Consider the following 17,538-nt stretch of genomic DNA (forward strand, 5'->3'; position numbering starts at 1 on the left):
CTCCCACCCTACTCCGGAATTCAGAAGTACAGGAAATTACTCGGTCAACCAAATGGAGAATTTAATGAATCCACTGATATCAAAAGAAAGACCTGCAGTATCTTTATCTGCGTAATTAATTAGCCTCTGTCTGTGAAGTGTTCTGAGCATGGGAAACATAACTGGATTTTTTGACCTCCATGCCCTTAACAGCCCCTGTTTAATGGTGCATTAATTGTAGCTTTACTTTTTGATCAGCTTCGATTCTCTTTAGATGGTGATATATTGAAACACTTTTTTCATGCCTTTTGAGATTTTTTCCTTAGAAAATCAAGTTTCAAAAGTGTGTGTGCAAACTTGAGTGGCAGTGAGGAGCCACTAAAGGTGTCTGAGGGGGGAGGAGCAGGTGACTGCACAGGAAGCAGGTTTACAGAAGATGCATCTGCTAGTGTCAGATGAAATTAAAAGGAGGAGAGACTGAAAGTGGGGAAGAATCCTGCTTGGGCATGAAGTAATGAAAATTAGGACTAGGGTAGTGGTTGGGAATTGGGGATTATTTGGTGGAGAGAAAAATTTATTATTTTAGGAACTGTTGAAGATAGTGTCCTAATGGGCCCTCCTGGTATGCTGGGGAAAACCCGTACGTAGCTTAATTCCTTGTGTTAAAAATGAAAAGGAATTTGGGGAGCTGGAAGCAGCCTTGAAATGGATAGATGTGAAACAAATTTGGAAGAAGGGCACCACGGTGAGAGGTCCAGTGGGCTTCAGTCCTGTGGCAAGTGGGTGGCTGTGTGGCCCGCAGCAGGCATTGCCCAGGTCCTGAGTAGGTATGGGGCTAGGTAGCAACGAGGGTTGTCTTCTAGTCTGTTTCTTGGAGGGAGTGTAATACTCACCTGTCTTTAGTGTGGTGGGAATGGTGCTCTGGAGAAGTCGGAGCATTCCACCCCTGGCCCAGCAGCGGGCAGAGGGGAGCAGAAGTTGGGTGAGGGCCACGCGAGTTCGGTGGGGAGCTGTCCTCCAACGTGGATTCCAGTGACTACAAGAACAAAAAGCCATGGAGGAATTCAGTATATTCCCGACCGGGGCCTGGATTTCCTAGAGCGTGTGAGATGGGATCAAGCTAATTTTATTTGATTTTCAAAACCAAAGTGACCTCAGCTAATATCACGATATCAAAAGGAAAGACAAATCCTAGAACTGGAGCTACTCTGCAAATTGAGGATTATATGCCTAACCTTATGATGGAAGCCCACTGCCTTCCTCTCTCCAGCTTTGTCCTTGTATGTATCTATTCATTATTTTTCTACTTTCCTAGAATAGTTGTCTCTATCCAAATGGGACAAACTGTGTTTTCAGAGATTTCTGAAAATCCTTTTCTTCCTGAGCCACTCTGTTCTGGATTACTCTGTGCTTCTAATGAGATAAAGCCTAGATAACTGTTCTGGATCACTCTGGACTTTTAATGAGATAAGACACAGAGACACTTGTCCCAGAGCCAATCTTGGCTCTTAATGAGGTGAGGCTAACAGAGGATGGACTAGAATCATTTCCCCCAAGCTCCTCAGAGACCAAATATGGCTCTACCATTTTAGAAAAACCTGCACAGAGAAGAAATGCAAACATGTGGTTGAAATCTTCCAAATTGCCATCTTCTTTGCCCAACTCCTCTCCTTTTCTATTCTTCATATTACTTCTTTTTTATTGAGTGTGTGTGTGTGCTGGTAGGCATTATCAGTGGAGAGGTGGAGGTTTGAATTTGGGGAGTAGCTGTTTACATATTCTACACCTGGACAGCCTTTGTCACTAAATACCTATGTGACCCCTGGCAAGTCACCCAGTCTTTCTTCCTCTGCCTAGCTTTGGCCTTCTGCAATCCACTGTTTACTTTTCATTAGATTACCCTGTTTAGTTGCTTCTATTGACAAAATGCTTAGGTAACTGGTCATTTCATCTGCCAAGACAAAAAGAAAAAAGTATCAAATGTTCAACAGCCAAGAAAACATATGCAAACAACTTAAGCACCCGTCAGTGAATGAATGGAAAAGAGAGGTGTGGTATATGTATATAATGGAATACTACTCAGCCATAAAAAAGATAAAATCTTGTCATTTGAGACAACATGGATGGACCTTGAGAGTATTATGCTAAGTGAATTGAGTCAGATGGAGAAGGACAAATACTACATGGTTTCACTTATATGTGGAATATAAAAAACAAATAAAATAAATGAGCAAACAAGAACACACACGTAGAGAGAAAGAACAGAGTAGTGGTTACCAGAGGGGAAGGGGGCAGGGTTGAGGGTGAAATGGATAAAGGGGATCAACTGTACGGTGATGGATAGAAACTAAATTTTTGGTGGTGAGCATACTGTGGTGTATACAGAGGTAGAAATATAAGGTTGTACACACGAAACACATAATATCGTAAATCAATGCTACCTCAATTAAAAAAAAAGTAAAGTGTTGTCGTTTACAAATACTGATGCAAGATACTATATTATTGCTAACTTTAATCACTCTGGGGATGAGAATGCCTTCCCTGCTTGGCCTCTGGTACTCACCTGTGAAGTGGCTTGAGTATTGGAGTCGCCTGTCTTGTGGGAGAGAAATTTCTTTCCCTGTGGAAGTTACCGCACCCACCCAAGCATGCAAATCATGTCAAGGATCCTGGGCAGAATCCCATTATGACTCTAAGGTACATTTCATTCCTTGTGTTTCTTTCTGTTGCCATTCTAGGATGCAAAGGGCTTGAAGACAGGAGCTGTCTTTAATGGGAACTGAACAGTGCCTAACTCCTGTGGATGTCTGTTGAATGTTGAATAACAGCAGTGATCATGTAATAAGGATGCCCAGCTCACTCGGGAGAGAATACCAAACAGCTTGGAAATTTCCTATTGCTGACAGCATGGCCCAGGAGCATTTTGAGGTGAATTTAAAAACCTCAGCGGTTCAAATCACATTTCCCATAAGAAATCCATCTTCTAGCTTGGAGTAATTGTTCAGGTTATTGCTGGTTTACTGCGTGATTTGTTAGTCCTTGTTTGACTCTTCCAGGTCTGGAAGAAAGATATTGTGCTTTAATGATAAATAATCTCAAAAAGAGGGAAAAACATCCAAGCAGCTCCCTGGCCAGTACCTTTCTCTTTTTCCTCATCCAGTATTTTTTCCAACTGTTTCAGTTGTTCTGAAGTAAATTATTACTGTGTGAGCTCATTTAAAGAGCTGCCACAAGCTATTAAGAAAATAACCCTATTTCAGTTTTGAGTGAAAAGGAAAAGAAATTAGCTCCATTCAAGAATACATATATATTGTTTCACAGAACCAGAGTCTTTCTCTCTAGCATCAAAAAAAAAGGAACTACGTCCTTTTTATCCTCCCTGCTTTCCTCAATTCAGCCCCATCCTTATTCCATAGGATCCTGGAGGAAAGCTGTCAGAAGTGTTGGTTAAAAGCTTTCTGATGGGGACATTAATGATTGGTTTGGAAAGAGCCAGGGTGAGTGGGCATGAACACGGCTCCCCACTGGATGTGCAGCGCTCTGCCTAGCACAGACATCGTCCCCTGGACAAGGGCCTCAGCATCACTGGGGCACTGCTGGGCTTGAGATTCATGCACCTGCTCATTTTTGGTACACTAAGTGCCACATGTTTTGCTGGGTGACCAAGATATAATAAATAAGACAAAATCCTGCCCTAAAATGACCTCACAGCAGATTAAGTAATTATGGGCTCCCCCTGGATGAGTATAATGACAGCAACAGACATGGCTCGGAGGTGGGTTGTGGGACCATGGCTCACGTCACCTGCTCGGTCTTAATGGGGTCATCAGAAGCTTTCTGGAGGAGGTGACACATGAGTTGCTTTCAAAGACAAATAGGAATTTTCCAGTTGTAGAAACAGCCAGGAAAAAGCCTTTCATTGCCACACCTTATTTGCTCTCTGCTCCTTGAACTTTAGGTAGAATTATTTTACCCCACACTTCCAAACCTTGTCAAAGTCCAAAGAGGGGCTCTTTTCATGGCCATTTCTGCTTCCCTGGGTCCACCACTAATTCTGTCGGCTGTCAGGCACCTACAATGGAGCTCATGCTGGGTGCTTTGTAACATGTTATTTGTCTTAACTTTACCCCTATATTTACAGCTGAGGAGGCTGAAGTCACACAGCCAATAATTCAGGTAGCCTAGTCTGTTTAGTAAAATCTAAGCCCTTCCCACTCGGGTGTGTTGCAAATTAAAAAGAAGAAAAATTCTACATGGAAAGAATATTTCAGCCTGACATCTCCACTTTCTAGCATGAAAAACCTACAGCATATTTATGGTATTTACCTGAATAGATAAGTATCATTATTATTATTATTTTATATAAACAGTGCTATTTGTTGTGCTTGGTTTTTGTTTTTCAGTATTGTCAGGCTTTGGAATGTACAATTTTATAACACATTTACATTTCTTACGAACAGATATTTCAGTGTTTCTGTGTTACTTGTCTGTGGGCACCAAAAAACTTGAACTCCTGAGCCAGTTGCTAGTAAACTTTAAGAAACACTGAGCTGGGCTCAGTATCAAGGCAGAAAGATTGGAGTATTCATAGTCTTCTGCTCCTAGGTAGACATAATGATACCTGAAACCGGATTCTGAAGTGTCTGTTTAGAACTTTCTTTCCTCTTATGGTTGCACCAAAATTCAAAGGAGAATGTTAGGAAATTTTGAGCTGATCATTGTCCCTGGAGGCAAAGACTACTGACTGTATGAAAATCCTAGGGCTAGACTACATTTCCCAGCCTCCCCTGCAGTTCAGCGTGGTCATTTGACTGGGTTCTGGCCAATGGGCTGTGGGAGTCAGTGATGTGCACCCCTGCCAGGTTTGGCACAAAAACCTCCCGTGCAAGTTCCTCCATGCTCTGCACCCTTTCCAACTGGAATAGAGGTGACTTTCAGGGTGACCTTGGAAGCCATGTGTTGAAGATACATGGTCAACTGTCTCCCTGAATGACAATGTGGAATAATCCATTCTCTGCCAAGAACTGTTATGTGAACATGGAGTAAACTTCTATTGTGCTTCTATTTTTTATTTTTAGACTTACTTGTTATAGTAGTTGGTGTTACTCTAAACGATATAGGCCATCATCCCTGGAGTCTTTATTGCCATAAACTTAATACCTGTGTCTTGAATCTTGCAGTTTCCACTGTAGAGAACTCAGTAGGGAGAGTTGGAGGACTTTGTGAGGCTTTAATTGGAAGGAAGGCATACAGGTTACATTTATCAGGTCTGATCCCTGCATGTATCTGCTTTGTATGACTTGTCCCCTGAGGGCTCTACAGGCATGGGGAAGAATGTTCTGATTGTGATCTTTTCCCTTGGTTGCTTTATCAACATAGTTTTTTCTGCTGCAAGGTTTCTGACCACCAGGGCCTGCCATCTCTCTGTCTTTATATCACCCTTCTTCTCTTGAAGAGTTGTCCATTGTAGTGCCTTCATTAGCTCTAACAGTTTTCAGAATTTTACTCAAGCAGGGTGAGGAGCTTTTAACTCTCAGAGTTTCTGAGTGAGAGCTCTGTCTGGAGCATAAGCAAAACCATTCCTTCCCTCACTCACATGTATCAGTGGAAGCTGCTGGCAGGAACCTGGTGTCAGTGAAATGCTTTTTTAAAAATACCAATTTAGGGCTTCCCTGGTGGCGCAGTGGGCTTCCCTGGTGGCGCAGTGGTTGAGAATCTGCCTGCCGATGCAGGGGATACGGGTTCGAGCCCTGGTCTGGGAAGATCCCACATGCTGCGGAGCAACTGGGCCCGTCAGCCACAACTACTGAGCCTGCGCGTCTGGAGCCTGTGCTTTGCAACAAGAGAGGCCGCGACAGTGAGAGGCCCACACACCGCGATGAAGAGTGGCTCCCGCTTGCCACAGCTAGAGAAAGCCCTCGCACAGAAACAAAGACCCAACACAGCCAAAAATAAATAAATAAATTAATTAATTAATTTAAAAAAATACCAATTTAGTGTTGAAAAATATTCATATATCCTGTCAGTGTTTCTAGAGATCTTCCCGAGTTGGAGGTTTGGAGACAATGTGTCTGGATAGATTTGGGGAACTGGGCTTTGTCTACCACTGCTGCTGTATCTGGAACCATATACAGAAGATAAGCTGGGAACATCTCTTGCTGGGTAAATCCAATTCTCACTTTATTAAAATGACACAGGGCATGACCCACAGGGTGTGTGCAGAGTGGTCCATGACCCTGTTACCACAGACTTCAGGGTCTGAGAACTAGGTTAAGTGCTTGCCTTCTCTGTGATTCTACGTTGTTATTTCCGTCTTATTCTTTCAGACGCGAGAGGGCTGAAGCAGGAAGGATGCCTGTGTATCACAGTAGCCCACAAATGGTACCTTCGAGATATGCCCCTCTTCATATTTCTGGTGAAATGGATAGGGATAAGATGACTCAGCAGTTGGGGATTTTGAAGGTGAGCATGTTTGATATTATGTATTTAGCGTTTATAACCATATTTCTAACTTAACCGAGACTGAATTGGATACAATTTTATATATTTCTGTAGGCAGAGGCACCTTCTTTTACTCTGCTGGACTTCCTGTTGTTGGCATATATTATAGAACATCCCATGATTTCTCAAATATTTACCATTAACCTATCGTTTATTATTATTTGGAAAGCCATCTGAGCATCTGTCTCCACTGAACTAGAATGCTTCTGCCACCATCTCAGAAGCACCAGTAATTGCCATGACACTTAGATGAGGTCATAGCTCTGTTGCCGTCTTTAAAAATACTATGTCTAAATAATTCCAACTTTCTAACCCCCACTGAAGTTCTCAATTTGATTATCCCCATTCAAAAACTCTCCCAGGGGAAATTGGGGTAGTTATCTCAATAAATTAGATCATCTTTCATTGTCTCAACTTCAAGTTGTATCAGTAACAACAAACCCCACTTAAAATTCAGACTGTACTTTTAACCTGACCGGGGAGGAAAATATCTGTTGTATTTGCCATATAAAGGTTCCACTTGCCCCCTGAACACCTGGTGTTTAGCATTTGTTCTTTCTAAGTCTCTGGAGAAATGGAGAGAGTGGAGATCTCTTACTTGAATGAGTAACTCAGGGGAAACCTTATGCCAGACAGAACTTGATAATAGACAATATTAAATGTCTTTAATTCTGTCTTGATAATTTCTAATTGAAAAATTGTGTTGGTTTTCTTCTTGAGATCAGGTTGGCTTCATCATATTTGTAAGAAATCACCATCAGGAGGTAGATCTTTCATTTTTTAAGGTGGCTAGATGGTGTTCCCCGCCCCCCCCCTCCGCTTGCCTGCCCTGTCCCAGGGCTAAGGACCTATAAGAGAGATTTTTACAAGGTCACTCAGGCCTGAGAAGCAGATGTTATTTTTAGCATAATCAAGTAGAGGAGGGATGCTAACAGGGTGGTAATCCGCCCCCGCAGCATGAGCTTCTCTGGTTGGACTCAGGTCTCATTCCCAAATAGTGGCCCCTTCCCTCTTCCTTCAGGGCACAAGGTGGAGCTTCTCCCTCTTTTAAGGCAGCAACATCAATGGGGACAGGTAGGGACTGTCCATCCATGTTGGAGACCAAAACCAAGAGAAGTGGGAAGAGAAAGGAGCACATAGTGCAGAGGGAAAGGGTGAGTCTATGAATGAGATCCTGTACCTGATAAGATGCTTTTGGCACCAAGGATAGCAACTCCCAAAAGATGAAGGAAGAAGGAAGCTTATTTCATGGGGATGTGTTTGTGGTGTGTTTGTGACGTGTTCGTGATGGCGCCGGCTTCCTCAGTGTTTCTCGTGCCTTTCCCAATGCGCTGGCTTTGTCCTTAGACTGGTGGCCTGGTGGCTTCAGCAGCCCCAAGTCATCTAGACACCACAGCACCAGAGAAGGAGGACAGCCTTTTCTGTGCCTTTCTCTTTACACTGAGAAAACGTGTTTCTGAATCCCCAGGAGACTTACCTTATTCCTCTTTGGCTAGAGTTGAGTTAAATGCCGATTTCTTAGCTACTAGCCAATAAGGAGATGGAATTACCATGATCGGTTTAGACTAATTATTTGGAGTGAAGTGAATATTGGGCGATTAGTCACCATGACACTCAAGGTTCCATACCTGTGATGTCTCTTATTATCTCTTATATTTTATCTTATCAATTAGATAAATTGCACCTAGATATTTAAAACATTTAATAACTGGTATGTAATATAAAAATAAAAAATATAGTCCCTTTTATTTCTATAACTAAACACTATATACTATGTATAAGCTAAACCATATCAATATATACTGTATCTGTATATTTATATTACATATTATACATACCTATTATGTAGTATAGAATATATTGTATGTACCATATTGTTACTGTTTTTAGGATGTATTTATATATATACATATACACACACATATAATATAAACTAAACTTTATATAATCTAAAAGCTTCTTTCACCACATCAATATAATTTCCTAGTTTTTTGTTGGCTTTTTGAAATTGTTGGTCTGCTCTTTTGCTGATGTAACATTCAGTAGCTAGATGGTGTTCGGTCAGAGCCATGATTTGACAAGTGCTTCAGACTTCTCCAACATCTTTCCCATTACATTGATAGCCACCGGGAGGCTGGGCTTCTTGTCAGAACCTGAGTGGGGCCCATACCTTTGCTCCATCTTAGCGCTGAGCTCTCTAATGGTCTCCAGGCTTGACTCCTCACCTTCCCGTCTCCTCTTCCCTGCAGTTAGTCATTTGGTACCTGGGTGCTGGCCCCATTGCAGGTGCTGCCTCTGGGGTAGGGGTCCAAGGGGACAGGCAGAGAGGAGGAGGCAGGAGTCCAGGATGGCAGGTGCGGAGCAAGTTGGCTCTTCCTGGTTGCAAGAGTTGGACCTGGATCTTTGGTTGGCCTTTTCATGGAGGGGAGGGAACTCCAAAGGACCGTGTGCCCTGCCCACACCAGTCACAGGAGGGTGGGCACTGTTGGGAAGGAGGCAGCTGGCCGTGGTGCTTTCCACAAAGTGGAACAAAGGCAGAGGGGGAGAGACAAGGAAGAGGGACATGGACAAAAATGAAATAGGAGCTGTGACTGTTGATGGGCTGTTTGGCTGGGCTCCATCTGACCCGGGGAGAGTGTCTTGGTGGGAGGGGTGGGTGGGGTGAGGTTCCCCTGCCCAGAGGTCACTTGATGGGGCCCAGGGGACTCACATGGCCACTTGCTGGGGTGTCTGGCAGAGTTCCCTCCAAGACTGGTTCACAATGTCAGAGATGGCTGCTCTCCACTGTGGATGGGTCGTCAACTAAAGCAGAGCTGCCCAAAGCTCACCTGGGGGCCCTGCTCTGACATCTGACCACTCCCATTGGCCCTGGCCCTTCTTCAGCCACTACCCGAGCCCAGTAGGGTTAGGTGTCTCTTCTACGTGCATATAAATAGATCACCCCCAGCTTGGTTGAGTGGTCTCCATCTCCCACCCAAAGGCTTTTGAACCAGGAGTCACATTCTCAACTAATTAAAAAGGTAATAGGGCACTGCTGTGGATCTGTATCCGAAGTAGAAAAGCGTTTTGATATTGCAGTCATGTGTGGTTTCTGAGATAAACCACATGTGTTAGAATTTACATTATTAATTAATCCTGCATATATGGCAGTTGTACTGTTTATTGGCCAATATAGAGGTATTTAAACATTGGAAGAGCTTACAATGGTGTGTACCCACTGAATACGAGGTATTGATTACATTTCGCCCCATCCCTAAAAGGTGGCTTCTGGAGGCAGGTGTTGAATTATCTAGCTTGAACCTGAATAAAATGTTATTGAGTATTTGGGGGCTATGTGGGTTTTTTTATGATGGAGGGAGGGGATAGGCCACCTCCTTACCCTTTATCAGAGTAGCCACTCGGCTTTCTCCAGTGTGGAAGGAAGAGTCTTTAACCTGACTGCTGACCAGAAAACTGACACCTCCTGAGGGTTCCACTCCCTTCTCCTCCCTGCTTGTCATTCTGTTACACTTTTTTTTTTTTTTTTTTTTTAAGTAACATATCGCCTGTGCTCGGGAACTCAAAAGTAGAGTGAACTGTGAAAATACATCCTGTAATTTATGGTCAATGTGCTTTGAAGGTGAAAAACACCCTCTAGTCATACAACGTTACTGGAGCTTCTGTCTGTCCTTTTATCCACTGTTCCCCCTACTTGCTAGCTGACTTGAGCCACCTGCAAAAAGATCTGAAGAGGGAAGGAGAAATGAAGAAGCACACTGGAAAAATTCTTCATTTATTATTAACTTAAAACTCAAACTGACTTGCTTCCCCCAGGGCTGGAGACTACAATGGGAGCATGGAATTGGTCCAGTTAGCCTCAGACATTCGGAGAAAGAGATCAGTGTCATGGAAAAATCAGTGAACTGAGAGAGAAGAGCTGAATGCTCACTGTGGTCTTCTGAGTCCTTTAACTTCTCAGTGACTCAGTTCATATTTTGGACACCTTGTTCTCTCTCTTTGCTAGCTTCTACTTCTGGCCATTCTGTGGTTTTCGTTTCTACTTATCGCAAGGCTTCAGAATATAACAGAAAATGCCTAGGACTGTGTATTGGTTAAAAACATCATCCCATAATTTTGTGTCTTAAAAGCCATGTTATTTAGTTGATAATTCTGTGAACTGTCCAGCTCCTCTGGCCTGGGCTGGCTCAGCTGGTCATGGCTGGCGCTCTCATGCATCTGTTGTCACCTGGCAGGTCTGCTTGATAATCTACAGTGGGCTCCCTTGCGTGTCTAGTGATTGGCAGGCTGGCAGCCAGGGTCTGGGTGCCTGTTGGCTGGGGTGCTCCCTGGGGTGCTTTGGTTCTCTTCCACATGACCTTTCATCCTCCAGCAGACTATCTTGGACTGAATCACATGATGGTCTCTGGGTTCCAAGCTCAGCAGGTGGACAAGCCAGAATGCTCAAGCACTTTTCACACCTCTGATTATATCATCTTTGCTAATGTCCAGTTGGCCAAAGCAAATCACATGGCCAATTGAGATTCAAAGGGAGAAGAAATAGGTTTCATTTTTTGATGAGAGGGAAGGAATTTATGACCATTTTTGCAATCTATCACAGACTGTATTTTGAGACATCCGAAAAAAAATGATGACAATGGCAGATAACAATTATGAGTGTTTACTATGGCCCAGACACTACACTAATCACTGAATTTACATGATCTCATGATACTTGACCTCATCAGTCCTGCATCTTTGGTGCTTCCCTGGTGGCGCAGTGGTTGAGAGTCCGCCTGCCGATGCAGGGGACACGGGTTTGTGCCCCAGTCAGGGAAGATCCCACATGCCACGGAGCGGCTAGGCCCGTGAGCCATGGCTGCCGAGCCTGCGCGTCCGGAGCCTGTGCTCCGCAACGGGAGAGGCCACAACAGTGAGAGGCCAGCGTACTGCAAAAAAAAATAAAAAAAGAAAGTAACTATATTAGAACCCTGCTTTGCTTTACATAGCAGATGTGGTACAGAAATATTCTTGTAAATAGAAGTTTTTGTGGCTTGAATTATATTTTCAGCACAATAGGGGAGTTGGCTATTTCAAGGAACCCTGTCGTGAGTCTTTTTTGAAAGTAAAGAATCCTTTTGTAACATCCCAGATCACCTCCTGGTTTAGCTACTTGGCAGGTCAAAGTAAAGGGATTTGAAAATACAGATGATGTAGAAAGGGCTCCGACCTTGGACTTGAACTGCCCAAGATTCAAATCTTACTGGCTGTGTGATCTCAGGCAAATACTTTAATTTCCCTAAGCCCTACTTAAAAAAATTTTTTTTTATAAAATAAGGTTAATAGATATCTACATCCGTTGGGCTATTGGGAGGATTACATGACAAGGGGAAAAAATATAAAGGGCCAGATAATTTACAGAAGTTCAATAAATGACTACGATGTTTTCTTCCACGTTATCAGATGTTAGATTTTGTGTAACTACATATCCTGTCATTTCCCACCATGGATAAGAACCTTTTGAAATATTTGTTTTCCAGTTTTGAAATTAGCTTGGCTTGGTTCCCTTTGTCTGTTCTTCCAAAGTCTTGACTTAAAGCTTTATAGCCATTTTCATTCCTTGATCAAATTCAAGAGGGTGGATGAGGAAATGAATTCATAGCTCTGTAGATAAAAAGAACTTTTCACCAGGTAAAAAGTCTTTACTAAACCAACTTAATAAATTCGCTGAGAATAAGTCAGGTGCTGCCTAACACAGTCTGCAACGTTACCTTTTAACCTGATCCGCAGAGAACAGGAAAACAATCAACAAACTGGGAAGCCATCTCAGAGTGTCTGAGGGCCACCAACCACAGGGTGGCCATTGGAGTGATTGCCACCAACTTCGGGGTCACTGGGTGGATGTGCAGTGTCAGCACAGAACCCTGACTTGGGGTGGCCAATCTTCCAGGGCTGTGACAGCATCACAAGGAATTTATAGCTGGTGAATTACAAAAGCAGCTCTAATTAGCCCCGAGAGGCAATAGTATAAGAGCTACTGAGAACATTGCAGACTCATATTTGTTTCCTACTCAGGATTTTATATGAGAACCTGGTAATGAATGTTCTTTAACAATAGGAGCTGAGAGACCTTAGCTCTAATAGCCCTCCTGAGGATACAGCCTTGTTTATTTGCGATCCTGCAAAGATCAGTGGGATACTATTGTTAAGTCTTGAAATCGCCCCCCAATTTGCATTGTGGCTTAAATCAGAAGGGAGGAGCAGAGGGGAAGAATTTTTCCTTAACCCCTGCCCCCTCCCCACGCAGTAATAAACAGTAAATAATCTAGCACTCATAGGTTTCGTAATGTTTTTCGAAGGACTGGCACATTTTTAAAAGGAGTTTCAGGCACAAAGGGTTTTCTTGTTTGTGTGTTAGTTTGTTTTTAATAAAGAATAATAATGTCTCTCTGACACTCACAGGTTAAGGTACTGTTTCTGAAGTCAGGGTTGCTTTGGCCAGATGTTGTCACTGGTTCCCTTGGCCTGCTTTTTCTATGTCTTGGGGAAAAGGTACTCATAGATTAATCCTCTGGTTGACATTTGGGGGGTGGCTCAAAAAATTCCTCCCTCTTCCCTTGTTCCACTCAGGAAATATATAGAGAGCCTTATATGGAACAGTCACTGTTCTAGGTGCTGAACACATAGCGGGGAACCCAGTAGGTTTGGATGTAAGATCACTCCTGGGTCTTCTCTGAAATCTGAGCCCTTCAATGTTGTGGATTATGGCTAGAAATCCAGACAGGTAGTTGTAGGTATCTTTACAGGTAACAGTGGAGGTTCAGCCATATCCCCATGATTGTGATTCCTGAATCAGGTGAAAGTTCAGGATGAGGCAGGTACAGGGAGGAATTAGGTGCTGTTTTCCTCATCTTGTAATACAGTCATAATGGATTTCAATTTGGGCAGTCCAAAAAGGATAGAAAAAAATAAATCATCATCTTCATGGCAGTTTGGTTCTGAACCAAACATGTTCGCCCATCCCTGATGGAGGCTGATGTGGAGAACCACCAGCCCACTTCATCCAGGAGATGGTCCAGCTTCACTGACCTTCTGTGGCCTACTTAGGAGCTTATTGAAGTACTGATTCCTGGGCCCCATCCAGGAACTTCTGAGTCATCGTATCCAGGGAAGGGGCTGAACTTCTGACTTTTTAATAAAAACTCCTCTGATGCAGTTTTTGGCTAAACATCTCAGGCAGGCCCTTGTGGCTTATATGTTCCATATTGGATCCCTCCATCCTTCTGGCAAGAGCATCTCACTTCCTTTCGGAGAACCACTCTCCTCATTCTGTGGAGTAAAGAAGAGTATGATAGTTGGTCATATGCCCTTAGCTCATCCAGTCAGATGTGCTAAGAGTGAGGTAAGGATCGGAAAAATCTTTTGGAGCCCACTGATTCTGCAGTGGTACTCTGACCAGCTGGTGTTAACTTCTGTTGCCTAAATCCTCAGAGCTTCTCTGGTCCCAGCTTTTGTCCAAGTTCAGTCCTTCAGCCATGTCTTGTATTGTGAACCTTCACAAAGTCTTTAAATACATTTTTGAGGGCCTAAGTTAGCCAGAATTGTTCTGCTGGTATAACCAAAGAAGCAGGAAGGACATGAAATCTTGGCATGGAATTGGTGTTCTGGCTTTTGCTGGATGTCACATTTAGAAAGGAAATGAGGGTCTTTCCTCTGCATGGTCCATGAAGGGAAAGCCTACCCTGCCTTCCACCTCCACCCCAAGGGGAGTAATGTGCTTCTTCTCTCTCCTTCAGCTCAGGCAACTATGTTGAGAATATTTTTCTATGTATCTGTTTCTCCTTCTAAGCTCTGAGGACAAGAACTGTGTCTTACTTTTGTCTGTGGTTCCAGGGACTAGTGAAGCGCTTGGAATATAGAAAACTACATGTGTGGCTGTGGGATGGGATTATATTCTGAACCTCAACAGTGATGCAGGAGCTGGGCCTTGTTTGGGACCCAGCCTTCATTGTGAGCCCCACCTAGGTGTTTGGGACCTGTTTATCTCTACCTTTACCCAGCCCTGTTCTTCCTAAGAAAAAACAATTAAGTTTAGCTGCCTCCAGTTGGGCCGTTATCCTTAGTTTTTAAAGTCCAGAGATCTTTTTAAAAAAAAATTTATTTATTTGGCTGTGCTGGGTCTTCATTGCAGCACACAGGGTTTTCATTGCCGCTGTGGGATCTTTAGTTGCGGCATGCAGGATCTTTAATTGTGGCATGTGAACTCCTTGTTGCGGCATGTGGGATCTAATTCCCTAACCAGAGATTGGACCCGGGCCCTCTGCATTGGGAGCTCAGAGTCTTAGCCACTGGACTACCAGGGAAGTCCCAAAAGTCCAGCGATCTTTCATTTGCTTAGGAATTTGTATGTTTCTTAGATTAATTTCTTATATCTGGGACCACATTTTATTTTCTGCTCCTCCTGAGTCTATTCTATGCAAATGGCATGATAGACAAAAGAAATGTATTTATCTCTAATCTCTCAAGGACCTCAAGAAATAAAAGTTTCCAATTAGCATTCTTTCCTTGGCAGCCCCACTTTGTGATTAAAGAGCTTCATTGGCTTTGGAAAGTTTTAGAATTAAAACCGAGTGCTAACAGAGACCCAGGGGCAAGACCTCATGAATGGAGACCAGAAAGGAAAGCAGGCAAAACAGATGGAGCCAATGAAAGCGGTGGGAGGAGGCCGCTGTTTCTGGAGAGACAAGGGAGGACAAAAATAGCCCACTGAGACGATTTGCTCTCCCTCAAGTGGAGTCAGTGGCCAGTTCCACAGAGTTGGTGTCGTCTGAGAATCAGGAAATTCCAGGGGGCTTGTCTTTCTTCCTGCTTTGTGAAATGACACTGAATAAATCCAGGAATCTTGCTGTGTAACTCCTTTCTCTGTAAACTCACTTCATGGCCTAGATGTGCACTGAAATATTGTATTGAAAGCAGCCGTGTAGGGTATCAGAGGTCAGCATAGTAGTATGGAGAGGTGGAATGTGACTGGCTAGATGTCAGGAGATGAACTTTGTCCCCTGTCTACCTATCTGGTTTATTTCATGCTGTACCACCGCTCACCCCTCTGCTCCAGCTTATCGCTGCTCTGCGTTGTACTGGGCTCTCTCACATCCATGCCTTTGCACCATTGCTCTCTCTGCCTAGAACATTCTTCTCCCCTGACTTAGGTTGGGTTTTCTAAAAGCAGAAGGGAAGACAGGCATTCGTATGATTTCTTAAGGGAGTGGTCTCGGGAGAAGGGAGGGGAAGGAAGAAGGGGAGGGGAGGGCAAGGAGATAAGCAAGAATGTGATCTCAGCTGATCCTACAGGGAGCTCTGAGTATGAGTTACATCACAGAGATTGTCCCAGTTTCAGGCAGGGTCCCTGGACCCCCATGACAGTCAGTCATTGCAGAGGGGATATCCCTGTATATGGGGTGTGTAACCTCCCAGGTGAGGTGCCTCCCCATGGCCAGGACCAACTGTCCTGAGAAGGGTGCAGGTGTGAACCATAGCAGTCGACACTCACAGTAGCTGGGAACCCTGTCCTGGTAAAGGAGATCTTGGAGCATCAACAGCATCCCCTCCACCCCCATTCTTCACCTTGTTAAGTTCTGTTTACTGAATTTTCAAGACTTGGTTCTGGTCATACATTCTTTGACCACTTCTTTCCTTTGTAGCAGGTTAGATGTCCCTTGTCTGTATTCAGTAGCCTCCTGGACTGACTAACTTCCATCTAATCTCACTGTATACTATTGGGCCTTCTCCATTCATCATCTCCTTGGTGATATGGGATTACCTTTCCCATCTCTATCTACCATGCTTACCACAGTATGTACAACATAATGGTGTTCCATAAAATTGTGGATGGAATAAAATTGTTGAGTGGATGAATGAAATCTTGGATCCTCCATTAGTTGACTGTATGATCAAGGTCATAACTTTTGTGAGTCTAAATCCCCACTGCTATAGGCAGGGAATAATACCTGTCCACTGGTGTCTTAGTGTTAAGAAGGTCAAGCCACCTAGCACAGTCTTAGCCATGAGGCATGGTTTGAAAACCAGATCTTGTTTTGTCTGGCTCACCCTAGTGCAAGAGTCCGCTTGACATAGGAAAATGGTGTCCCTCCCGCCCGTTCCCTTGGTCAGTAGATGGGGCAGTTCCAACAACTCTGACTTATATCAGGCTGACCTCTATCAGTAACTCCTCCTCCTGAGCCTTTATTTTGCCTCCAGGAGCCACTCAGGACCTCTGCTCCGCGCTTCACACGACCGTCCTTACAGATCGATTATTTCAGGGAGTGTTGCTGTCTCATCTGCTGTTCTCACTTCTTGCTGACAGTGGCAGCCAAACCTTTGAAGTTCGAGTCCTGCTCGTCTCCTTCCTTCCTTGATTGTCATTGGCTCTCGCTGTTAAACCCAGATGAGATGGAAAGAGTTGGATGCTCAAAGTTTGTTAAGTTCCCGGGAGAATGATCCTCAGGAAGGCCTTCTGAGGACATTCATGGAATTTTGTCTCTGTTTTTTTAATCGTGCCGACTCAAAGGAGGACATTTCTGCTTAGAGAAATGTCTTGGTGATAAATGACATCATATCCATAATCAATTTTTGGTTTTCCTGGATAACCTTATGATTATATTAGGGTGATGTAGAAACACCAGTGCACCAGGGATTGGAATACTTGCTCCCTATTTCAAGTGGCCATTAATTAGCTGTGTGACCCTAGGCAACTTTAGGTGCTGCTGCAGCTCTCAACAGGTGAGAGGAGTGAAGACAGAGTGGACAGAATAAACACATACTGAAGGGCCCAGGTTAACAGAATATAGTTTTTATGAGGGGGATGAGGGAGAGAGAGCGATCAAGGACAACTCTCAGAGTCTGTAGGAACTCTAGCAAGTTGGATAGGGAACAGGAACCTGCAAAGAAAATAGAGGAGAAGCCAGGGAGATGGGAGGAAAATCAGGGGGTTGCAGAGGCCTGAGAGACCAGGTCATTCCAGAGGAGGGAAACGGTCTGCACCACTGCTGAGGTTTCTGGTAAGATGAGGATTAAAAATTGTCC

Source organism: Grampus griseus (assembly GCF_964374135.1).
Source record: "Grampus griseus genome assembly, chromosome: 10".
Lineage (NCBI taxonomy): Eukaryota > Metazoa > Chordata > Mammalia > Artiodactyla > Delphinidae > Grampus > Grampus griseus.